Below are 25,983 nucleotides of genomic sequence, written 5' to 3' on the forward strand. Positions count from 1 at the left end.
CACACACTCTGATCATAGCCAGGTCTGGAACTAGGACCCAGCGCTGCCATTTCATCCTTCTGTGACTTTGGGCAAGTCGTTTAGCCTCTCTGAACCTTGGAGTTCTCCTTGATAAAAGGGGAAATAATTTATACCTCTCTTGCATGGCTGCTGTGAACACTGAAGACGTATTAGGCCATGGGGGGACCAGCTAAGGTGCTGTAACAAAAATCCTGGGAGGCAGCAAACAACTCCAAGGGCATTTTCTCTTTCCTGAAGGTCTGGAGGAGGGGGGTCCAGGGTAGCTGCCCTCTGAGGATGTCCAGGGACCCAGAAGTTGTCCAGCAGCTCCTTCTACCTTGTTGCTCAGCCTCATGTTGGGGCCTTGCCCCTTGGCTGAAGCTGACTCTGTCCCCTTTGCAGCGTGAAGGGCAGAAAAGGGGACGTGGAGCTGGATTCTTTAAACACATGTGATCTGTAAGGTCACAAACCTCTACCGGTCACCTTTCATGAATCAGAACATGCCACGTGGCCGAGTTCTGTTGCAGAGGAAACTGGAAAAATGGAGTCTCTGGGTTCCCATGTTCCCAGCTAGACTGGGGGGAGTTGGGGTGCTGGGGCAAGGGCTGAAGGGAACATTCCGTAGCTGCCCATGAAGGAGAATGGATAGGGGGAGGTAATTAGTCATCTCTGCCACCAGCAAGATAATGCACTTGAGAAACAATCAGCACAGCCTCGGGGCAGAGTAAAGAGTCAATGGCAAGATTGGGAGAAGATTCCTATTTTGGAAAAATAGACAAATGAGCTCTCATCTCAGCATTCCTTGTCTGGGAGTCAGACCAGAACACAGAAGTGAAGGCCTGGCTCCTGATCTCTTTTTCTTTCTTTTTTGCTTTTTCTTTCCTTTTTTTTTTTTGCCCACCCAATGGCATATGGAGTTCCCAGGCCAAAAGGATCACATCTGAGCTGAAGTTGCAGCCTACACCCCAGCTGTAGCAACCCCGGATCCTTAACCCACTGTGCCAGGCCAGGGCTCAAACCTGCGTCCCATCACTCCAGAGGCACCGCTTATCCCATTGCACTGCAGTAGGAATTCCTGATTTCGTTCTTCAAGCCCACTCCTCTCTCAGGCTCCAGACCACAAGAGGAACTCCCCATGGACCCTCTGGCCCATAGCCCTGCCAGGGTGGGACCCCACCCCTCCCGGGTGATCCAGACACCTCTGCTCCCTTTGTCTTGCCATCTGATGCCTGTTCCTTTTGGTCACATGGCCCCGGAGGAGCAGCTAGGTATGATTGGCGTCCCGTGGGAGGGGGTCTGGGCGACCAGCTTGGCATGTCAGCTGATGCCCTGCCATGTTCATTTTTGTTGACATTTAATTATATTTCGTTTTCGTCAGCTGTCAGGCCAGCTTCCCGACAGGACACGGAATTATGCTCGAAGCCTGTCATCCCCTGCAGACACTTCTTAGTTGGGCTTCCTCTGCTTATGGCCCTTAAAACAGACAGGAGTCAGAGAGCACAAAGGCAGGCACCCCGTTCCATTTTCTTCACAGTCATCAGCACCCCCTAAACACCCCAAGCCTCTTAAGGCATTTGGACATATTTAATGATTGTTGATCTGTTCAGAATCAAATGCACATTCCCATCCTAACCACTGCCGTGGGTGAGAACCTTAAACTCTTTTTGGGGAGCAGCTTGAGAGAGGCCAAGTTCTGCAGCTGTAAGAGCAAACACTTCCATGGCACTAAGAATGTGCCAGCTACCGTTCTGTGGGTTTCAGAGGTCCAGGCTGCCCTCCCCATCTGCAGTGATTCTGTCTCTGAGTTTCTGGTAACAGGCAGCCTGGGTTTGAATAGAGGGCGCATTTAATCCTCATAACAACTATATGAGTTGGGTCCTATTATACCCATTTAATAGATGAAGAAACACACACACACTGAGTTATGTGGCTTGCTCAAGGCCACATGGCAGAGCTGGGTTTGAGCCTGTGTCGTCTGATTTGTGTTTGTACCCATGGCCACCAGCAGATGAATGTGAATACAAATGCAGCAGCCATCCCCCCTCATTCCTGTGGCCCTACCTGTCCTGCTGGAGCAGGAAAGCTGGGAACTTGGTGTCAGAACTCCTTTGCAGCTAGAGTTATGCATGTGGTTCAGGTTTGGGCACACAGATGAATTCACATGACATTTGGAAGGGAGGCTGAGGCAGACGCACATTCCCGATGCTTCTGCACTGCCGAGGGCAGGTGTGTTCAGTTCCCCTCTGACCACTTTAGCAGTGGTCCCCATGCAAAGTGGGACCACATGTTGTCCCGTATCTACGTTGCTGGTGCAGGTCTGGGCAGCCACAGTGTGGTTTCGGGAGAAGCAGCAGGAGAGGCAGCATCCTTACTATGGCCAAGGAGGTAAGGTTCTGGGGCTACCAGCACCTGATTCACGGACTTGCAGCAGATCCATTGGTGGTTCCGTTCAGCAGTGTGGCTTTTCATTCCTGAAAGCTCTGTTTCTTCAGCTCTTCCTACAGTATCATCACCCATTTAATACCCTGTAATAAACACCTTCCTGCTCAACCTTCCCAGCATAGAGTCTGGTCTCTGAACTGACCCTGGTCACACAGTGCTAAGCCAGAACGTCATCCACACTGGAGAATATGTCCTGTAGCAGCAGGCAAATAAGGCCCCCAGTGAGACTTGGTTCCCCACCCAGACACAGGTGGCACTGGACTGGAGCAAGCCACACCCCCTCAGGGCAGAGGCCGCCTGTCTGTTTGTGGGGGTGCAGAGCAGAATGTCAGCCTTCCAAGCAGCTCACGCCCAAGAGGAAGGATGAAGGAGGGACTGACCATGGGTGCCCCGTTCTTTAGCCTGTAGTCGCCAGGCAGATAAAACAGACCCATGTGTGGTGGGGATGGAGATGATGGCCAGTGAATGAGATTGGGGAAGGAATTGGCTCAATGTGCCATTTTCCAGCATTGAGATCCTGCGAGTCTGTGATTGGAGAGGTAAGCATTGAATTGCTTGTGTGAAAGCGGAGATGGTATGTGCCATAGATCACATGACTCTGAGTGCAATTAAATACAGTAATTTTGTACTTTGTGGAACCCTCAAAGTAGCAGATATCATTCCAGATTAAAGAATTTCTGAATAAATTGATGCTTTATCCATTTTAGAGATGACACGTTCTAAAACTGGGCATGGATGGAGTTCTTGCTGTGGTGCAGTGGGTTAAGGATCTGGCATTGCTGCAGCTGTGATATAGGTTGCAGCTATGGTGCAGATTCTTTCCTTGGCCTGGGAACTTTCATATGCTACAGGTGTGGCCGAAAAAGAAAAACAAAAAACTGGGCAAGGACATGTTTCTGAGAAGTATTATTACAAAAAGAAGCCATGTTATTTAGGATGCTTTGAGTGACAGATAACAGAGGCGTAAACACTAAATGCATTTAATTTCTTACATAGCAGGAGTTCCCATCATGGCTCAGCAGTTAACAGATCTGACTGGCATCCATGAGGATGCAGGTTCAATCCCTGGCCTTGCTCAGTGGGTTAAGGATCCGGTGTTCCCGTGAGCTGTGGTGTAAGTTTCAGACAAGGCTCAGATCCTGTGTTGCTGTGGATGTGGTGTAGGCCGGCAACTACAGCTCTGATTCGACCCCTACCCTGGGAACCTCCATATGCTGTAAGTGCGGCCCTAAAAAGAAAAAAAATTCTTACATAACAGAATTCAACAAAGTCATGGAGTTCTCACATTCTTTCTGTGTTTCCTTCCCTTCATCCTCAAGTATGGTGGGGCAGCCTTCCCTCGTGGTCACAAAATGGTTGCCACATTTCCAAGCATCACATCCCCTCTCCCAAACCCATTTTCCAAACATGAAAGAAGGAGTGATGGTAAAATAAAAAACTTTCTAGTCATTGGCTCTCTGCTTTCTCAGAGGGGAAAATCTTTTCCAGATATTCAAGGTGACATGTCCTTACACCTTAATGAGGAGAACAGGGTCACTCATCCACTCTGAAACCAGTCTCTGGCAAAGAGGAATGGGATGGCCATGGCTGATATCAACTTGCCTTGGGGCTGAGCACATTATCTCCTAAACAAAATCAGAGTGCTGATGACTTGGAATAAGGGCAGGTGGTGTTGGTGGGGAGGCAGTATCAGTGCAACTGGCCTTAGTGTCTCAGTTCCGTGCCGTGTAATGTGGAGCTGCCTGGAGAGTCCCAATAAGTCCCAACTGCTGTTCTTTCCTTATTTTTCTCTCTCCCTCCATGTGACGTTGCTCTTTCTTCTTCGCTGTCAGGCTGTCACTTCCCGCTCCTGCCTCTGTGCCTGTTAGAAGCAGCACTGCTCCCTGCTTCTGATGTTTTCCCTTTAACCGTATGTGAGTCTAGAACTTGGGGAAAGAGAGGGCACTTACTGGACAAGGATGGTGTCTGTTATTGGACGCCAGGGCCACCAGCCTAGAAGTACTCCTGAATCCATTGTCCCCAGAGCTGGCTAGAGCCAGCCCAGATCCCTGTTTTGTTTGATGCTTGGGTGTTTGTTTTTATTTTTATTTTATTGAAGTATAGTGGACTTGATTTACAGTGTTGTGTTAATTTCTGCTGCCCAGCAGTGATTCAGTTATACATATGTATATAGTCTTTTTCATATTCTTCTCTGTTACGGTTTATCACAGAATATTAAAGACAATTCCCTGTGCTATATATAGCAAGACCTAGTTGTATATCCATTGTACATATAACAGTTTGCGTCTCCTAGTCCCAAACTCCCAATCCTTCTCTCCCCTAAACCCCTTCCCCTTGGCAAATACAAGCCTGGTCTCTATGTCTGTGAATCTGTTTCTGTTTCATAGATGTGTTCATTTGTGTTGTGTTTTAGATTCCACATACAAGCGCTGTCATATGGCATTTGTCTTTGTCTGACTTATTGCACCTAGTATGATAATCTCTAGGTCCATCCATGGTGCTGCAAATGGCATTCTTTCATTCTTTTTATGGCCAAGTCATATTCCATGATATCTATCATAACTTTTTATCCATTCATCTGTCAATGGACTGGTTTTTGTTTTTGATCTCTAGTCAGCAAAATCAGCTTTACAGGGCCAACCTAGGCCGGCGGGGTGGACACGAAGCCAGCCTCTACAGGGCACCCTGTGCAGGAAGCCATCGCTGGGTGCCTGGGCACCATGGGAGGAGAGGCCCTCTGATGTCATGCATTAGGGGTTGTGATGATGGTGGGTCTGTTTGTTAGCTAGGTCTCTTCCACAGAGGGATTTCCAGAATCGTTAGCTCTGTGACGTGTCATGAAAAACATAACACAGGGTAATGGACTAAATGAGGTTTTCCCACCCTCAGCACTATTGACAATTGCGGCCAGATAACCCTTGAAGGGTTTTTTTTTTTTTTTGGGCGGCGGGGGGGCGTGCTGTCCTATGCACTGTAGTATGTTTAATAGCAACCCTGGCCTCCACTCCCTGGATGCCAGAGGCCACCCTGAGTCCATAATAATAATGTCACTAGACATTATCAGATGTCACAAACATAGAGCCCAGACTTGTATTTCCCAAGGGGAAGGGGTTTAGGGGAGTGAAGAATTAAGAGTTTGGGTTTAGCAGGTGCAAACTATCATATACAGGATGGATACAGGAGGATAGAATAGCCCCTAGTCAAGAACCCCTGGGCTGAGCATCATGGGCTGAGGGGCTGAAGTGCCTCAGTAAGCATGGCCTTCCTGACCACCCTTCCTAAGATGGCACTGTGGTCCCCCCACATCTTGTCTCTCCAGCCATATCTTGCTTTATTTGTTTCCATAGCCCTTATCACCGCCGGATGTATTCTATTTCATTTGTTTTTTTATCAGCTCCCAGCCCTGGACTCTACGTCCTGTAGGAGCTTAAACCATATCTGACTTCCTCATCACAGCATCTCCAACCCATGAGAGCATCTGCACGTGGCGAGGGTTCAGCTCACATTGGCTGAAGATGATTCAGAGTTCTGAAGAGGACTCATCTGATGCCCATCCACTCTGCTCTAGACCCTTGAATGGCCGCGTCCCCTATGTGAACCCATTACGCCTTTTACCAATAAAGAGATGGAGGCACAGAAAAGTCCAGTAACAAACCGCTGATACATGATGAAGGCAGGATGTAAACTCCGGTCTGATGGATTCCAAGGTGTGGCTGCTTTGGGGATGCCAGGCTACCCCCTGAAGACCTCAGGCCGACTTGGAGGGGCTCTTTCCTACACTGTGATGGGTGCATCTGGAGCAGGAGAGCACAGCCTCCTGGGCTTGAACCAGTCAGATCCACCTCCGACGGGCCAGGCCCGAGACACCAGAGCTCGTTTCCTGGCCCCTGATGGAGTTGGACAGCCAAGGCCATGTTGTCCAACTGAGGACATGGGGCAGCCAAGGCCCTAGAGAGCTTACGGTTTTTTCCAGACTGGAAGAATTATGGATCAACTGCTTTTTGGTGGCCTCCAGAGGGAAACCACAGTCCAAACCTCTCAGCCATTTCCTCCCCTGAAGCAGCATGGGAAATGCGGCCCAGGAATTCCCCCCCCACCCTCCCCCCATCTCCCCACTCAGTTGTCAGGAGCCCCTGACGTGGAGCAGCCTTTTGTGGTGTGTTTGCTCCCCCACCCCCTCCCCTCACAGTAATTAGCACTTCAGCTTTCTCTTGTGGTATTTATGTGTTTAGACAACACAGTTCATTGTTTCCAAATGTTAGTCAGTTCTAACTATAAATCAAGCCTCAAATCTTGAATCCAGTTCAAGGGAAAACTCACAAGTTGATTCTACACAAATAAATCATAAGAGGGTGGGAATGTTATAAATGGAGAAAAGCAATTCAGACTCCTAAGGCTGTAAATGCAGCTTTTTGAACTACTTAGTGAATACATGAGGACAGTTAAATAAGGCTTGGGAAGATCTGAGAGTACGTGAGTCTTTAAGATGAAGTCAGTTGAAAGTTCAGATGTCTAAGAAGAATTCATATTTTTAGTGCTTTTTTGTTTAAAAAGTCTTTTTTTTTGCACATTATTTAATTAATTCCTCACAACACCCTTTATTCATGTAGGTAGGCCAACTATTTTACTAAATTCCTTCAGTCCCAAGACCTATTTTGTTTCCATTTTTCTCTCTGAAATCAGTATACATCTTAGAATCAAAGACATGTCAGTTGAATTGGCAGCTTTATTTCCTTCGCGATACGTGAAATAATGGTACATGTTAAAAATGATAGTATCTGAGACTTAATGAAATGCCTGTTATTAGGATTCCTCTTTCGCAGGGGAGGTGGCAAGTTCTGAGATGTTACACATTTGATCCAAGATCATGCAGTGACCTTCCATTTATGGAAGAATCAAACTTGAACCCAAGAAGGGCAAGTCCCTGAAAGGGCAAATAAATAGCTAAAAAATACATGATCACCTCCATGGAAGGTGATCCCGCTAAATGAGGAACTTTTGTTTTTCCGAACAAAGTATACAAGTTTGGAGCCAGAGAAGAACTGCTTGAGATGTTTCTTGGGAGACCAAGAGTCATCACATTCTCCTTCTCCACTTTCCCCTTGAAACGTTTAGCCTCTCCTCAGGACAATTTGGGTAGAATTGCTTTGAAGTTGGCTTTGCAAGTTAGTCCTCCCTGGCTAACTTGATCAGCTTAGGAAACAGCACCCTAACTCCAGTTGGACTCAGTCCCATACCAGACGCAAGGCTCGCAGAGAGGAGCACAGGCTGAGTTTTAACCCCTTTCACTGTTCAACTGACCTCCTTGTACAATGCACATCCTGAGCAACTGTACACAGCATTTCTGTGCACCCACGTGTCTCCAACTAGTCTTTGGTGGAGGGATGGTGGGACAAGAATGCTTGGCAAGAATAAGGAAAATGTGGAAAAATTTAAGAAGAATTTTTCTAGTCCAGGTCACATTCATTGTTTAAGCCTGGCTTTTCTGTTCTGATAAAGTCTTAGTCTACAAAAACTTTGACTGAGCTCAGCTCTCCATAAAGAAACTTAATGCTTGGGGAAACTTATATAGAGTTAAGAAATTCAAACACGGGTCTTATTTTTACTGGTCTTTCTGGGCCTATTTCTGAAGATACGCCTGATTAGCTAAACCAATCAGCCATTGGTATTAGCTTCCTGGTCTAAAGTACTACTTGGTAGAATAGAAAGACCTTATGTTCAGAGCTTATTCAGAGGTGGGTTCAGATGTGGGTCTCTGCTGCTTTCCAGCTGTTCATTGTGGGAAGGTGTGACATGGCTCTGAAACTTCAGATTCCCCATCTGTAAAATACATATGGTGGGTTAGAGGTAAGTGCCTCTATTTCCTACTCCCTCCACTGAGAGGTGGAGTCTGATTTCCTTCCCCTTGAACCTGGATTCGCCTCAGCGACTTCACTGGCCAGTAGAATGTGGAGAAATGATATTCAGGGATATCACCCATGAGGCTGGGTCACCCACAGAGCCTTGTGGTTTCCACCTGGATTTCTTGGCGCTCAGCTGCCATCTCGTGAGGCAACCCAAGCAGCCCTGCGGATAGGTCTTCACGGAGACAACAAGGCCCAGGGCTGACAGTCTCCACTGAGCTCCCAGTTGAGAGCTGGCATCAATTTGGCTTCCATGTGACTGAGCCATCTTCGAAGTGGACCTTTTGGCCTCAGTGGAGCCACCTTGCTTGATGCCATGTGTTGGGAGACAGGCTGTCTCCATGCTCAAATTGCAGACCTGTGAGCAAAACAGACAAGGGTTGTTATAGTTAATCAGAAGGTTCTGGGGGGGATATCATGGAGCCGTGGATACATGGAACACTGTGGGTATGAATAGCAGCTCACTCAGGGTTGTGTTGGGTGGTTAAGGAAATTCAGTATGTAAAGCACTGGATCTGCTGCCCAGCATGTTGGAGGCCCTCGGGGAAGCCAAATTCTCTTCCCTTCTTACTGGTGTGGGGTCCACTTTGTCACTGTTAGGACCAGTCTGATTGTCCCCCAAAGTTGGGGGGGTGCAGAGCGTCACCCTGACTCTGGGTTGCTTAGACCCCACATTGCCCTCTGTAAATGGTTAAGGCCAGCATCATCAACGGTCGTGGAGCACACTTGCTATCGGGAGGAAATCATCATTAGTCCATCCCCGCTAATGCCCAGTAAGGTTATCCAGAACCTCCTCTCTCCAGGGTCTCCAAGGAGTTAAGTGAGAAGCTCCATTTAAGCCTCAGCCAGCCTCTGGTCCAGGGTAACCTGAGAGCAGGCGGTGGACAATCGTGTTCACCATGATCTTCCTACAGCCTTGAGCAACAAGCCTTGTCTCCTCCACTGTGACAGAGACCCGAAGGCTCAGAAAATTCAGTCTTAATCATTCCAGACCTGGGCAGGGTCTGGCTGCACAGCAGAGGCAGAGGGAGTCATTTTCCGAGTATCAGAGAAATAAATCAGAGCCATTTCAGAAACGGTGCTGAAATTAAATCAGATGAGTCTGGAAGCAAACCAGGCATCGACCTCCCATTCTGAGCCCACAAACCTGAGCAGCCACAGACGTTGTCCAAGCAGATGGTGAGGCCAGAGTTCTGCAGAGTCCACTGCAGGCCATGACAAGAGGCGAGCAGTCTCTTTTTGCGGGCCTTCTCATCCCCGGGTTCTGGGCAGATATCAGGGATCCTATTGCTTCTCTAGTGCCTCTTCTCAGCTCCAAGGTAGCAGCTGCCAGCCTCGAGGCCAGTGAACCCCAAGTGCATGCAGTTTGGAGCATCTGCTCTTCTAGAAAGCGAGTGCCCTTTGGTGATGCTTCTTGTTCCAAATGCAGGCACCTCAGCATGGCTGACCTTGCTGCAAGCCCAGAGCCCCCCAGGATGCCCAGCTCTGTGAGGGTTTGGGGTGGGGGGCAGGTGTGTGCAAGACGAGGTGGGGGAGGCTAAACTGATCCACCCTCTGCTGTCTTTCACCTCTGACTTTCAGACCCTACCTGCTGTGTGCCAGCATCTGGTCACCTACTGCCTGGCCAGTTACTCCAAGCTTAATGGCCTCAACAATACACATGTACTATTTCAAGGTTCCTAGAGGTCAGGAGTCTGGTCACAGCTCAGCTCGGTCCTCTGCCCAGGGTGTCACAAGGTCGTGGCCAAGGTAGCAGCCAGGCTGCATTCTCACCCGGAGGCTCGACTGTAGAAGAATCTGCTTCCAAGCTCCTTCAGGCTGGTGTCAGAATTCATTTCCTGTGGCTGTGGGATGGGGGCCCTGCTGTCTGGCTGGATGTCAGCTGGGGCCACCCTCAGATGCTAGAGGCTGCCTGCAATTCCTTGCCATGTGGGCTTCCTCAGCATGGCCTCTGACTTCATGGAGCCAGCAAGGATCTCTTTAGGGTGGACCAGCAAGGCAGAGTCATAGATAGATCAATACATAGGGGTGTGTGTGTGTGTGTGTGTGTGTGTGTGTGTGTGTGTGCATGCACGTGTACAGGTAGATTATAGATATAGGTACAGATAGATAGACATACATAGATGATGGATGTATACATCTAGAGATAGATAAAGATGGTAAAGTAGATGATGAAAGAAAGAGCTAGATAGGTAGATAGGAAGAGAGATAAGTAATACATAGATAGATAATAACCTAATCACAAGAATGACATCCTATTACCTTTACCACGTTCTGTTCATTAGAAACAGGTCACAGGTCATGCCCACACTCAAGGGGAGAGGGTTATACCAGGTGTGACCCCAGGGGGTGGAGGTCAAGGGGCCGTCTCAGAACTGTGCCTCTTTCCAGTGCCTTGACAGTTAAACACTATCATTCCCATTTCTAGATGGGAAATTGAGGTTGAAAGAGAGAATGTGCCCCCAAGCTCCGACAGTGATCCAGTGACCAAGCTGGCATTTCAGACCACGCTGGACCACCTCTCAGTGGCCGCTTCTCCTACACCATCCTGACCGCACTTCTTTCACTGCCCTGGCTGAGTGGTGCTGGTTACCTGGGTGCTCATTTTGACTAGAGAAACCAGACTGTTTTCTCTGCATGATTTCATGCTGATAATGTACTTGTTGAATGTGTATCTTGTCTCTGCACCCCTAGTGTGTGCCCATCTGTCTTGTTCGTGGCCATGTCTCCATACCCAGAGAGGTTCCTGGCCCATGATGTGTAAGCTAAATGGTCATTCATTCATTCAACAAACACTCATGGAAAAATCATGTCTACTTTGGATACAAAGATGACCCAGACACAACTCTGCCTTCACAAGCCCCTCACCCTCTAGCAGAACAGAGACACAAAATAAGTAAGATAGTGCGGTGTGGTACAAAGATTATAATGGCCTCCTCAGGTTTGCCCACCCTGTGTCCCCAGGGCCTAAAACAGTGACTGGCACATAGTAGGTCCTTGGCAATACTTGTAGACTGTTCTGGATCTATTACCCAGCATGCCTGGCTCTCTTCTCTCCTGCATAGGGTAGAAAATAAAAATCAAAAGATTAACTGGCCTGGAAAACCCCTAGAAATTAAAAGAAAAAAAAACATAACATCCCAGGCTGGCTTCAGAGGTCTCTGATGCAATCCTACAACCCTGGCACTCCCTCTTTGAGCAGAGCTTTGCATTTCAAAATAGAAGGAAAAAAAAAAAAGACTGTAATTATTAAAATTGTATATATAGGAGAATTTGGCCTTTCAGTTGAGGTGTCCTAATGACACTTCAACAACTTATAGGGAAGATAATAGGGTTTAGAGCAATTACACAGCCCGTCAAATACTGAACATGAGTGATTTGGATTCATGCTTGGAGCTGGAACGAGTCTCAGCAGTTTTGCTCACACACAGCTGTTTCATTTAAAATATTTTGGCAGAAAATTGCAAAGTGGGCTGTGCTGGCCATCCCTGCCTTGAAAGCTTAACTCCTTCTGCCCCCAATGTCATCCATCTCGCCTCCCTTCCAGCACCACCCCCACCCCCACCCGCCCCCCACCCCCGCTTCATTACGGCTTTGCCAAGTTTTTAAGCAACATGTTTGGGACTTAAAACTTGGCCCCTTACCTGAAAATGGGGTGGGGGTTCTCCTAAGCCTGCTGGAAGATTCTGTGTATTTCTCCCTCTTTTGATTCAATCAGTAGGTATCATTCAATCCCTTGGCTGCCAGGGTCTATCGGTCAGATGGCCAAAAGCAAACGGTCCACTCAACCCAGGGGATGGGAGAAAAGCCTATCTTAGTTTGAGCAAAAATAACAAAATTCCATAGACTGAGTGGCCCAAACAGCAAACATTTGTTTCATCCAGTCCTGGAGGCTGGGAAGTCCCATGATGGAGGTGCTAGCTGGTTTAGCATCTGCTGAGAACCCTCTTCTAGGTTTGCAGATCTAGCTGTGTCCTCACAGGTAGAGGATAGGTCATCTCTCGTGTCTCTTCTTATAAGGGCACTAACCCCATTGTGTGGGCACCACCCTGATGACCTAATCACCTCCCAAAGTCCCTCCCATCCCACTTCCAAAGACTATCAACAGTGGGGGCTAGAGCTTCAACCTTTGATTTGGGGGGGATCACATACTAAAGAGCAGTTTCCAAGGGCTCAGCTTGAATTTAGAGAAACCCACGGGGACAGGGCAGGGCCCCAGGGATGCCATAGTAGGGAGCTGGTAGCACCTTTAGTTGCAAGGGGCAAAGGGCAGGGAGTTGATAATAGAATGTGGGGAGTATACCTGTACAGAGTGGGGGGTAGGTCAGTAGGAGCTGCAGCTTTTGCGTTCAAGACATGCAGCCAACCCCCAGTGACAGTGAGGGACACCCCCTCCCTACCCTCTAGGCTCCTCCTGGTGTCTCCCAATGGCCAAACCCAACTGGAGGCCAGGGCTTAGGGAGGGTCATGATGCATTTGGTGCAGGTCAGCCGCCAAAGCTTTGAGAAAGATTGAGAGATGGATTGAGGATAACCCCACACAAAGGAGACTCAAGAAGAGTAGACTTGTATCCTCTGCCCTCAGGGAGTAGATCTCTGTCCGCAGACAAAAATCTTACAAGAACTGAGCGATGGACTCCTGTGGTTGCAACAGGGACTCATTCACTTTACCTCCAACCATTGAGAGTTCACTGTAAGGGGGCCCAGAAAAAGTCAGATTTCCCCAGGCCTCAGGAAGAGGTCAATGTCTATCCTGGTTAAAGTTTATATGTCAGTTTGCATGCTCCAGTGCCCAGCTGTTCGGTCAAATGCTAGATGTTGCTGTGAAGGTATCATGTCAATGAGATTAACAGCTACAATCAGTTGGCTGTAAGCAAACCAAATTACCCTGGAGAATCCAGATGGGCCTTATCCAATCAGCTGAAGGCCTTAAGAACAAAAACCAAGGTTTCCCAAAAAAGGAATTCTGCCTCAAAACTGTAACGCAGAAATCTTGCCTGCGTTTCCAGACTGACACCTTGCTCTACAAAACTTAGACCCAAGGCTGCAACATTCATACCGGCCTGAGTTTCCAGCCTGTCCTGCAAATTTCAGAGTTGTCAGCTCCCACAGTTACGTGAACCAATTCCTTAAAATAAATAAATAAATAAATAAGTATCTCCTATTGATTCTGTTATCTGGAGAACCTCAGCTGATACACCTTCCCCCAACAATTTCCCATCACATGTAGGATGATCTCAAACTCCTCTCCATGGCCTCTGAAGTCTCACATGGTCCACCCCCCACCTCCTGCCTCCTCTTACCTCATTCCCTAATCCAAGGATTTTCCAACTTGAATGTGTGGGAATCACCTGGAGAACTTGTGAAAACACTTTCCTGAGCTCCATCCCCAGAGATTCAGACCCAGTAGCAGGGAGTGTAGCCTATGGATTTGCATTCTAACACTTTCTCAGGTTCTCACGGCAAGGTGGATACAAGACAAATATGGGCTTTGGCTTCATGGCCTCATGACATTGAAGGTGGAGAATTCTGGATGCAGCAGGACTGCAGTCCGTTCCACGATGGATATTTGGGAGAAAGGGGAGCAGGTGAGGGATTTAAAAAAAGGCAATGTGATTCTGATTCTGTGTCTAGATGCCTGCAGAAGGGAAGCCCCAGTGACCATATTAGTAGAGACTGGAAGAAAACCTGATGGGAGTGGGTGGTGACGGGCTCATGAGATGGATAGGATCCTGAGAAGTCACTATTGTGGGCTTTGTTGTGTCAACTTCCAAAATTCATATATTGACGTTCTAGACCCCAGTAACTCACAATGTGCTATTTGGAGATGAGGCCTTTACGGTGGTAATTAATGTTAAAAGAGGTCATTAGGGTAGACCCTGATCCAATATGACTGGTGTCCTTTTAAGAAGAGGTGATTACCCAGACAAAACTTTCATTCAAAAAGATACACGTGCTATTATGTTCCTAGCAGTGCTGTTCACAACAGCCAAGACATGGAAACAACCTTGATGTCCTTCAAGAGATTAATGGATTAAGAAGATGTGGTACATAGACACAATGGAATACTACTCAGCCATAAAAAAGAACAAAATAATGCCATTTGCAGTAACATGGATGCAACTAGAGATTCTTATACTAAGTGAAGTAAGTCAAAAAGAGAAAGACAAATACCTTATGATATCACTTATATGTGGAATCTAAAATGTGGCACAAATGACAATCAACAGAACAAAAACGAATACATGGACATAGAGAACAGACTTGTGGTTGCCAAGGGGGGGGGAGTGGGATGGATGGGAAGTTGGGGTTAGTAGATAAAAACTATTAGAATGGATAAGCAATGAGGTCCTGCCATATAGCACAGGGAACTATATCTAATCACTTGTAACAGAACGTGATAGAAGATAATATGAGAAAAAGAATGAGTGTGTGTGTGTGTGTGTGTGTGTGTAACTGGGTCACTTTTCTGTATAGCAGAAATTGGCAGAATATTGTAAATCAACTACAATTTTTTTAAAAAGGGAAAAAAAAAGAAATAGGAACTTGAAAAAGAAGAAAAAGAAAAATGATTAGGACACAGTCACACACAGAGGGGAGATCCTGGGAAGATACAGGGAGAAGATGGCCGCCTATAAGCCAAAGAGAGAGCCCTCAGAGGAAACCACCCCTGCTGACACCTTGATCTTGGACTTCCAGCCTCCAGAATGATGAGAAGATACATTTTTGTTGTTTAAGCCACCCAGCTGGTACTTGGTTATGACAGTCTGAGTACAAGGAAAATGAATCCTGTCATGCAGTTGAATGTCCTCCTTTCACAGCTGGGAACATTGAGGTCCAGGAAGGGACTGGTGTCGCACCAAGTGGCTGAGTCCCGTCCTCCATACGGGATTCTTGACTTCAGGCAAATGGTTGTTTTCCCCTGGACCTCGCTGCCTCTTCCATCATGAAGTATTGACCATCACCCTGTCTACAGTTTAGCTTGTTCAAACAGTTTGCTGCCACCAAAGCACACTGGCCTCTGTTTGTTTGTTTAAGGAATGATTTTCTCCCAGAGCCCTTGGGTTCCCCATGCCTACAGCAGCAGATTCTTGCTCTGCTCTTGTTGAGCCCAGCCCCAGAGAACAAAGCTTTTGTCCTCATCCGGTGCTCTGGTGGGAGCTTGCAACCCTGGGAGGTGGAGGTGCCAGTGGAATGTCAGACAGAAAATTCCATGAGGCAATCAGAACAGACCTGTGGTCAGGAAAGAGGTGGGACCAGAGCTATTATCCTTTAGGAGCTGACAGCCTGGAGATGTGTATTGAAACGCCACGAGGATGTGAAACCAGAGAGGTCAGAGTTCACAAGAGGAGAGGAGAAAATAGGTCAAGACTCTTTGGGGTGCAGCGAGAGAATCTGCCTCTGGATGGCTTCAGCAACAAGGAGGGCTGGTATCCACCTCACTCCCACTAACAGGAAGAATTCAGGCATAGAGAGGGAGGCAGCTTTGGGTTGTCAGCAGCCTGGGGCAGCTCTTGGCATTGAGAAGGTGATGACCAGGGATGCTCAAGGTCCTGAAACGCAGGGGACAGTCCCATACAACCAAGAGTTGTCTCTCCAACGTGCCACTTGAGCTGGGCGGAGAAACCCAGAGAAGGACTACTTCATGAAGGTTGGGGACAGGGGACAGATAGCACCGTTTATGAAAGCCAGAATCGGGAAGGTCACGTGGGTTGGGGGGCTGGAGGAGGGGAACGATTCTTCGAGCTCCGAGGAAGCCCAGGAAGCTAAGACCCAAGAAGAGGCAGGATGAGGCCAGTGGGTGGGTAGAAGTAGAAGCAGCATTTTATTTACTTATTTTTTGTTGAAGTGCAGGTGCTCAACAGCGGTGTGTTCATTTCTGGTGTACAGCGCGGTGATTCAGTTATAGATGGATGGATAGGTAATTCTGGTTCATGTTCTTTTCCATTATGGTTTATCACAGGAAATTGAACATAGTTCCCGATGCTATACAGTAGGACTTTGTTGATTATCGATTTTATGCATATCAGCATGTAGTGCTCATCCCAAACTCCTAATTTATCTCTGTCCCCCCCGCCCCGCTTTTCCCTTTGGTAACCATCAGTTTGTTGTCTCTGTGCGTCAGAAGCAGCATTTTAGACGTCGAGTCAGGCAGGGGTGCAGTGCACAGGGAGGGCTGATTAGATCCTCTTAGTGACTCTGGGAAGGTGAGGAGGAGGCTGGAGGGAGGGGGAATGGGGAGGGGAGGAGAGAGGGCGACTTGGTTGTTACTTACATGAACTTGCTCTGCAGACACTGTCAATAAAAATAGATGGACTCTTGGTCCCGAGAGGCTGTATTTAAAATAGCCACTTGCAATGCTGCAGCCTGAGGTCGAAGGAGTGGAAAAGGCGCACACAGCCTGAGGCAGACGGCAGAGCTGCTGGCTGAGCATCAGGGACGAAACCGCACACGTTTCCAAGTCAGGGGAGCTGGGCTTGCACCTTGACCTTCACCTGCCTGCTCGTAAGATTGTTCTAAGGATCACGAAAAATGGGGCACCCGACACAGCCCCCAGGACGTGGGTGCCATCTGGGCGTGGTGGCAGAGGGCTCTTATATTACTGTCGTCGTCATTGTTGTCAGGCCCTTACCCCTCACCAGGTCTCAGGGCTGCCTCCTCCTATATCCCAGGGGAGGGGAGGGGACAGGGAGGGGTCGCTATGGCATTTTCGTCCTTGCAGCCTCTTTATACCTGGTTCTGTACGTCGATCCTGTGACCTTCTGTGGCAGTGAATTCCTTGGCTTGGCTCCATTGAACCAGGAGGGGTTTGAGTGTTTTTTGTTTTTGGTTTTCAGATTCTTTTCCAAGTTCTCTGTTCAGTGGCTGTTGTGCAGACATTTCTGTCCGGTGCTGAGGCAGCCTCTGGTGGTTTTCTGTGAGCTTGCTCATCCTGCTTCGTCCCTCCTCTGTGCCCCTGGCAGGTGTGCTCAGAGCACCGCTTCCCCCCCAACAGCCTTCTCCTCTGGCCCACAGCCTGCCCTGAACCCTCACCGCTGCCCCAGGTCCAAACAGGGAACTTCGGCCGAAGCAAGAACTTGCCTTTCGACTCAACGTGCACTCGAAAGCCGGGTTGTCCACCCCAGGCTGTGACGGCGCGGGTCAGAGAGCACAGTGGGTCCTTAGGAAGCTGCAGGTGGCCAGAGACCCTCGGGGGTGCAGGGCGTTACTTCTTTCTGGACCCAGCATCTGCCGTCTCCACCTGGAATGTCTCTTCTAGCTGCATTTCCTCTCGGTGTCCTAGGAAATGACCCCGCTGCTCCTTTCTTGCGGTTTCCTTTTGTTCATTTTCGCTCATCCCACGCTCTCTCTAGACGGTGTTTAAATAAGTGTGTCGTGGAGTTCCCATTGTGGCTCAGCAGCTTAAGAACCCAGCATAGTGTCCGTGAGGATGTGGGTTTGATCCCTGGCCTCCATTAGTGGGTTAAGGATCTGGTGTTGCTGAAAGCTGTGGTGTAGCCCGGCAGCTACAGCTCCAATTCGACCCCTAGCTCAGGAACTTTCCATATGCCACAGGCGCAGCCCTCAAAAGAGAAAAAAATAAAACGAAATAAAATAAAATAAAATACCATGTACTAATGCTTGCCCTGTGATGCTTGCATGTAGTGGAACAGTCTGTGTCCAAGTGTGAGTGTCTACAGTTCGAGCTCATGTGGTTCTTACATAACTTCAGGGAGCCTTTAGTCATTAGCCCACTTTGCAGAAGAGCACATTGAGGCACAGAGAAGCAAAGTCACTTGCCCAGGGGCACACAGCTTGTACATGACAAAGCTGGGCCTGGAACCCGGGTCCTCTGCTTCCTCCCCAAAGCCTGCTTGTCCCTCCTGTGGACCTCATCCTGCGTGTCCTTGGCCCTCCGGGACGGGCTTTCCTGCTCCAGCTCTCCAGCTGCAGGCCCCTGTGAGCATAGCCTCCCCTCTCACTTGCCTTTGTCAGTTTAGCTCTGTCTCTCAGGCCCAGGCGCTCCAGGAGGACACCGGATGTCCTCGCACTTAACGCCCAAGGCCCAGCACGTGATCCGTCTCAGTGCGCATGTTCTGAATTAGTGGACGCCGGGCTGGATGGTCCTAACCCTCCCAGAGGTAAAGTGGCTCTTCCGAGGCTGCACAGGAAGGGAGGGGCTGACTCCGGCCTCATTCCCACGTTCTGGGAAAGCTGGTCCAGGCCGGCCTCCAAGGCCCCCTTGCCTTTGGGGTGCCGCCTGGAAAGCACGGCATCCTCGTGCTTCCCCAGCCCAGGCTGCCCCCTCTGACTGTTCCTAACAGGTTGTGGAAAGAAAGACTAGGCAAAACGCAGAGGAAATGTCATGTCCTGGCATCTGATGAGAGGCGTGCACGAATGATCTGTGGATGCTCAGAATGGGCAGGCACTTGACGCATTGTCAGGCGCTCTGAGCTGGCCATATGGGTTTATTTTTGTGGATTTTGTACTGTGAACTTGAGTTGCTGTTAAACACAGCGTGAGTCATCATCTGCTTCTGCCGTTGCATCCCAGCCTACACTGCCTTCACCAGAAAATGGTACAGAGCACCCTTGCGACCCTACCCACCCCACCCCCGAGGGGGAGGGGGAGGCCTGTTCCTGGGAGCTCCACCCTTCTGTGCTTCCTAAACCTTGGCCCCCACCTTGACCCCTCCTCTCCACATCAGTAGTTTGCAGATTTTCACATCTCTTTCCCCAGTGAGGCTAAGTTCTGCTGGGGCAGTGGTGGGTTTATTTTTAATCCCGGTTTCTATAGGATCTGGGATGCCCACGTTGCCAACATGCACCTGTTGAAGGATGAGTGCCTATGTGTCTGTTTTATCACCCGTGTTCCTGCCTCGGAACCAGGGCCAAGAGCTCCGGTGGCTTTTGATGTGATCACCCACGTTCAGGTTCACGGAGGACAAGTTGGTGCAGGGAAAAGAATAGAGACTTGGGGTTGGACCAAACAGGGTTCACATCCTAGGTCAGCTGCCATGTGATTTGGGGTCCCCCAAGTCTTAGTGTCTTTATTTGTACTGTGGGGATCAATTTCCACCCACCCAGAAGAGGTATTGTCATGGCTGAATAAAATCACGCTTAGATGGCTCTGCACACCTCAGCCTATCTCCTTACCTGGGAAAAGGGTGGGGACTTGTGGGCCCAGTCCTGAGGCATCTCTTGAAAATTAAGCTTCCCTGGGAGTTCCCTGGTGGCACAAAGGGTTAAGGATCCAGCATTGTCATTGCAGTGGCTTGGATCTATGCTATAGGACACAGGTTCTATCCCTGGCCCAGAAACTTTCATATGCCTTGGGCGCAGCCAGAAAAAAAAATGACCTTCCCTGATGCTGCCTCGGAGGGTCCATCTGCTAGAGGAAGTGATAGCCTTGGAGAAATTCAGAAATGAGCTCTGAGCATTGCAGGTGCAGGATTTTGTTGGCTTCACCCTCGAGACGGGCCTGGCAGGCAATAAAAGGGCTCAGGCTGTTGGATTCAGAAGGAAGATTGTTGGGTTCCAGGAAGGAATCCTTTAGAACAAACCCCAGAGGAGCCCCCCACCCAGGTCCTTCACAGAATGTTCTGGTAAGCTTTCTGGATAAAGCAAGTGTCTGACCATGGGAGTTGGGACCAATGATGAATGGAAATGCTTATGGATTTATAAGCCTTCAGCCCTTTTAAGGATGGTCTTCCTAAGATGAGACAGGTGCCCCCATCTTGAGTTTCACGTGTCATTAGAAATAGATTGCAATTCCTTTTTTTCCTCCTCTATTTGCATAGAAGTTGCCTGTGTCCTCTTCTTTCTGAGGATTAGGGTTAATTGATACACCTGGAAACAGAAGGCCAGTGCTTAAGGCAGGGATGACAAATGCCAGCACACGTGCCATAACTCAGCCCTCCCCTACTCACGGCAGACATACCCAATCGATCATCGCACTCTTTGTGCCATCTCTAGAACAGACCCCCTAGTCACAGTTCAGGGAACCTGCAAGCCAGAATTATAATCATTGCATTTTCTATTACCAAACACTTTCTCTAAATAGGGGGAAAACAATATACATATTCCAATTCAAACATGTACCACTGTACTGTGTAAATATTGAGGACCCTGGGGATTCCATCTCAATAGTCTTATTATCACCCTATTTTACTTGCATATAAACAATAAATACATTGCAAAGTATTAATGGAAAACCATGTTTAGGAATTACAGCGATTACCGATCAATTGGATGGAATAATTACTATAATCACTGGGTAATTAGAGTCTTCCTGGCCTGAGAGGGGAATGCATGAGCTCTGGGATTGATTCCTCTGCTCAGCAGAGTCTCAGAATCAGGAAGAGAGAGTCCTGAACCCCAGCGCAGCCAAGCTGGCAGCTGTAAGTTGGGACAGCTGTCCTAGTACTCCCAAAGAGGAAGATACCACAAATGTTTTCCATGGAAGGTTGCAGGACCCCTGACTAAAAGCAGCTTAAGCTGTGAGTTTTGTTTTGGTTTTCACCAAATAAGAAATTGAGAGGCCAGTAGAACGGGACTGGTGCAGCCTCTCAACAGCAGCACCCAGAGCCAGCCTCTGTCCATCTTTCTGAGTTGCCGTCCAGAGGTTGGTGGTTAGTCACTTCATGGTCACAAGAAGGCTGCTGATGCTCCAGACACCACATTCACATTTAAGGCAGGAAGAAAGCAGAAGAGACAGTGACAGCAACATCTGTCTTTTTCCTTGTTAGGAGAAACCTCTGCAGACTTCTGCTTGTGTCTCATTGACCAGGAGAGGGTCACTTGGGAACCCTTGCTGCAAGGGAACCTGGGAAAGTAGGAGACAGGATATCCTGGTTGGCTCAGGCTGATCGTGGTCCTTCACCTGGGGATAAGCCTGTGGTCACTGTGAACAGCAGGGGTTCTTGTAGCAAGAAGGAAGGAGAGCCTTGAAATTAGGTAGATAACTAATAATGTCTGTGTCAGACACTCCAGGAGATCATGACCCACAACTCTTTGAGGTATGACAGGCATCACTAGTAGAGCTGTAGAGATTTGTTATTCCTTGTTCATTCATTCATTCAACACATGTTTGTTTGCTTGCTTATGCTTTTTGGGGCTGCACCCGCAGCATATGGAAGTTCCCAGGCTAGGGGTCCAATCAGAGCTATAGCTGCTGGCCTACACCACAGCCACAGCAACATGGGATCCGAGCCGGGTCTGTGACCTACACCACAGCTCACGGCAGCGCCAGATCCCCGACCCACTCATCGAGGCCTGGGATCGAACCCGCATCCTCATGGATACTAGACAGATTCGCTTCCACCGTGCCACAACGTTTAACCAATGCCTAGTGGATGCCAGGATGGGGGGAAAGTAGAGAATTATTTAGAAATAAACAATAGGGAACATTTTTCTAGGAAAAGTGACATCTAAGCCAAGAATAAAAAAATGCGCAAAAGTTTGCCAACTTGTTTCACGCGTGCGCACGTGTGTGTGTGTGTGTGTGTGTCTGTCTGTTTGTGTGTGTGTGTGTTGGGATGGCCAGGTGGATGCAGGAGGGGCTGACAGGAGGAGAGGTGAGTGTTACAGACAGAGGGAACAGCATGTGTGTGAGCGTCTCAGTGGAGGAAGAGGCAGGATCTGTTTCCAGAAGTGAGCCTGGAAGGACAGACACCAGATACCAGAGGGTCTCAAGTTCCACCTTGAGTTTGGACTTTGTCCTAAAGATCCTGTCTGCCCCAGCCCATGAGCTGTATTGGTCAAGACTCTCGTGGGGGCGGCGGGGTGGGCAGGGGGAAATGCCTTAATGTTAAAAAGATGGAGGAAGGTAGTTATCGGTGCCAGTTATTAGGATGTCCAAGGGTAGCTGGCTTCCAGAACAGCTGGATCCAGAGGCTCAAATGACGTCATCATGAATCTCTCTCCCGCTAGACTTTCTTCCTTTGTGCTGACTTCCTTCTCAGACAGGCTCTCGCTGACGCCGCAAGGGGCCATCAGAAGCTCTCCATGTACGTTCTGTGAATCTCGGACCAGACAGGAAAGAGGAGCAGTTCCAGCTGTAGGGAGAGCTCTCTTTGGCCCATTGGGGGTGACAGGACCATCCCTGAACTGAAGCCCAAGGATGCTGTGCTTTCATTGGCAGCCTGGCATCGGGTGCCTGCCACAGCAGCCTGCACATGGAGCAGAGAAATGACAATGCCATCACGCCCGGGTAGACTGAGTGCCAGGAGGCCCCGCCTGCCTCCTTCTTACCTCACCTGGCATCGTCTGAACCCCTCCTAGGTTCGCCAGCCTCCTACCCTCCTGTACCCCTTCCTGCTGCCCGTCCCTCCAACCCAGTGACACACATGAGCTCCCTGTGTTGATCCTCAGCCCTCCTCCCCCCCGCCCCCAGGCTGAAGGTGCTTCTCCTGCTCTGCATAATCCCCAGCTCTGCTTCCCTCTGTTCTGCTGCTACAGCCCCTCAGGGCAAGGGGACCCCTCCCCCACACCTGGCAGAGCGTGGCCGTCATCACTGGTCAATTCTGTCCTTAATAAGGGAAAATGCTGCAGTCTCCTCATGTTTCGTAAAGCAGGGACACAGGCCCTGTGTGTCGCCTTCTGTTCAGCAGAGTTTCCCCACAGCCTGGCCCGCATACCGCCGTGAAGGCATTGATTTATTCTGCCCCCCACCCAGTGCTGCTTGTTAGCATTCTCAATCTGACAAGAGGTATTGAGCCTACCTCTAAGGCACTACAAAATTATGAGTAGAAACCCATCTGGACTCTGGTTCACAGTGTGTTTTGCCGACGGAATGGGAAACTGAGACAAGGAAGTAACAGGTAACTTCGCAGAGGTGTAGGCGCCCTCCTGGTCTAGCTAGGATACCTCCAGTCTGACCTTCTCGGGGGAAGCCTCCTCTGAAATGCTCACTGTGTTATTCAGGACTTTTGGGGTTGCAGGCGGAAGATGCCTGACTCAAACAGGCAGAAGCAAAAATAAGTGAATGTATTAACTCTTGAAAATGAAAAATCCAAGAATAGCTGGCTTCAGGCGTGGCTGGATCCTGCAGCTTAAACAATGTCATCACTACTTGATTCTCTCTCTCTTTCCCTCTCTTTCTCCCTTTGCCTCCCTCCCACTACCCTCCCTCTCTCCTCCCTCCCCCACCCAGCCCAACCCACCCATCTCCAGGATCTTCTGTTCAATGTGCTGTCCTTAAGCTGTATGTCTCCCACATTATCACGTGGAATTTCCAAGACACATCTTTATAGCTTAGTAGCTTCAGCAGGGAAAGGCTGCCTCTTTCCAGATTTCCTATGAGACATCCTGTGATAGTCTTGAATTGGCTCAGCTTCTGTCATGGATCCAGGGTCTACAGTCCCACCACCTGTTTCTGCAGGGCCCATAAACTATGAATGCTTTCTACACTTTAAAATGGTTGGAGGAGTTCCCATCGTGGCACAGTGGAAACGAATCCAACTAGGAACCATGAGGTTTCGGGTTCAGTCCCTGTCCTTGCTCAGTGGGTTAAGGATCTGGTGTTGCCCTGAGCTGTGGTGTAGGTCACAGATGCAGCTCAGATCCCGTGTTGCTCTGGCTGTGGCATAGGCTGGCCGCTGTAGCTCTGATTGGACCCCTAGCCTGGGAACCTTCATATGCTGTGGGTGCAGCCCTAAAAAGCAATAAAATAAAATAAAATAGTTGGAAAAAAAAACAAAAGAGGAGTTCCCTGGTGGCACAGCGAGTTAAGGATCTGAAGCTGTCATTGCAGCAGTCCAGGTCACTGCTGTGGTGTGGATTTGATCCCTGAACCTGGAACTTCCACATGCTGCAGATGTGTCCAAAAAACAAACAAAACCAAAAGAAGACCAGAATATAGTGGCGTGTGAAAGTTATATGAAATTCAGAATTACATAAAATTCAAATTATATGAAATTCAAATTTATTGAAACAGAGCCATGCTTATTTGTCTATGTATTGTCGAAAGCCACTTTGGTGCTGCAGTGCTGGACTTGAGTAGCTGAGGCAGACTGCATGGCTCACAAAGGTGAAAAAAATGTACTCTCTGGCCCTCTGTAGAAAACACTTGCTACACCAGCTATAATGGAAAAAATAAAAATCGTTTTTTTAAACAAAGAAGAATGGGGAGTTCCTGTTGTGGCGCGGTGGTTAACGAATCCGACTAGGAACCATGAGGTTGCGGGTTTGATCCCTGGCCTTGCTCAGTGGGTTAAGGATCCAGCGTTGCCGTGAGCTGTGGTGTAGGCGGTAGATGCGGCTCGGATCCCGTGTTGCTGTGGTGTAGGCTGGTGGCTACAGCTCCAATTAGACCCCTAGCCTGGGAACCTCCCATATGCTGCGGGAGCAGCCCAAGAAATGGCAAAAAGACAAAAAAAAAAAAAAAAGAAGAATGAATAAACAGAAGAAGAAGAAGAAAAGAAAACGTTCGCCAAGCCCTAGTCTAGACACTCTGTGTAGCCATGAGATGCTTGAGTCACGTGCTCACCCTTGGTGTCTGGGGGCGGAGTCAGCCCAGCAGACCCCAGGGTGAGAATGGCAAAGGGCTTCCAAGGGAAGGGTCATGAGTCACAACAATCAATGTCCACTCTAGACCAGGACCTTAGACCCGTCTCAGACCAGGATCTGCCAGAAGCAGACACGGAGACAGTTGGTGAGCACTCACTCGTCCTTTGTGTCGTGGTAATGGGAGGGGCCCCGAGCACTGGCAGGGGTGGAGGGGAGTGAGTCAGGATAGGGAAGGGGAACGAAAGAGGCTGATATGGGGCACTTTCTTAAGTGGTTTCCACTATGGGCAGCTGGGTTCATAGGCTGGGGATCCCTAGGAGATGCTGTGAGGCATGTGCCACATGTATCCCCATCGAGGGGCAACGGAGTTGGGGTGTCCCTCCTCCAGCCCCTGCCAGCCCCTGGTTGTTGTGCATGCAGGTTCGTTCTGTTCTGGGTAACAGAGAGGCAGTTTCCTCTCCCACAGTCCATCCAGTTGTGGTTAATAAAGTCTTCTTCACGCACGGACTCTTTTTCTGGGAGTGAGGGGCTCCCAAGAGGCTGAAAATGTAAGTTCTCTTGTTCACCCTCCCCAGCACCCTTGCTAGGAGATACCAGAGCAATTGTGTTACCTACCTCAAGGCTCTAGTGAGCTGTGCACTTAATAAGCATTTGATGACAGCCCCCATCCGTTCCTAGCCTGGAGTTCAGGTTGACCAGATGTCCGATGTCTGGGACGTGAGGATGCCACCAGCCATGGCTATGTTGTTTGCTCTCAAGAGGACCTGTCCTATCTTTCCAAGCAGCGTCTTATGCCCTCCCCTTTCTCCTTGTTTGGACATATCTTGTTTATGAGAATGTGATAATATACCTGAAAATGTGTTACAATTCATGAAAATGTAATAGAACTCATCAAAGTTTATTATCATTAATTCAACAAAATGTATTGTGCCAGGCACTGGAAACATAATAAGAGTAGGGGGCAAACTTAGCCAAAAATGTCTGCACTCCTGGAACTTAGAACCTGGTGGAATTTATTGTTGTTGTTGTTGTTATTGTTATTTAATGAGGATCTGATAGTGGCTGTTGTTATTGAGCATCTGGATTGGGTGGGTTTTAAAGTACTAGTTTATAAGAATTCCCTGGTGGGCTAGTGGTTAAGGATCCAGTGTT

General features: G+C 48.8%; 1 protein-coding gene across 3 annotated transcripts in view; it reads left to right on the plus strand.

Moving 5' to 3' along the window:
• KAZN (kazrin, periplakin interacting protein) overlaps window positions 1-25,983 on the plus strand; it is a 1,105,661-nt gene that overhangs the window by 828,399 nt on the left and 251,279 nt on the right. The window lies entirely within an intron of this gene.

Source organism: Sus scrofa, chromosome 6, assembly GCF_000003025.6.
Source record: "Sus scrofa isolate TJ Tabasco breed Duroc chromosome 6, Sscrofa11.1, whole genome shotgun sequence".
Taxonomy (NCBI): Eukaryota; Metazoa; Chordata; class Mammalia; order Artiodactyla; family Suidae; genus Sus; species Sus scrofa.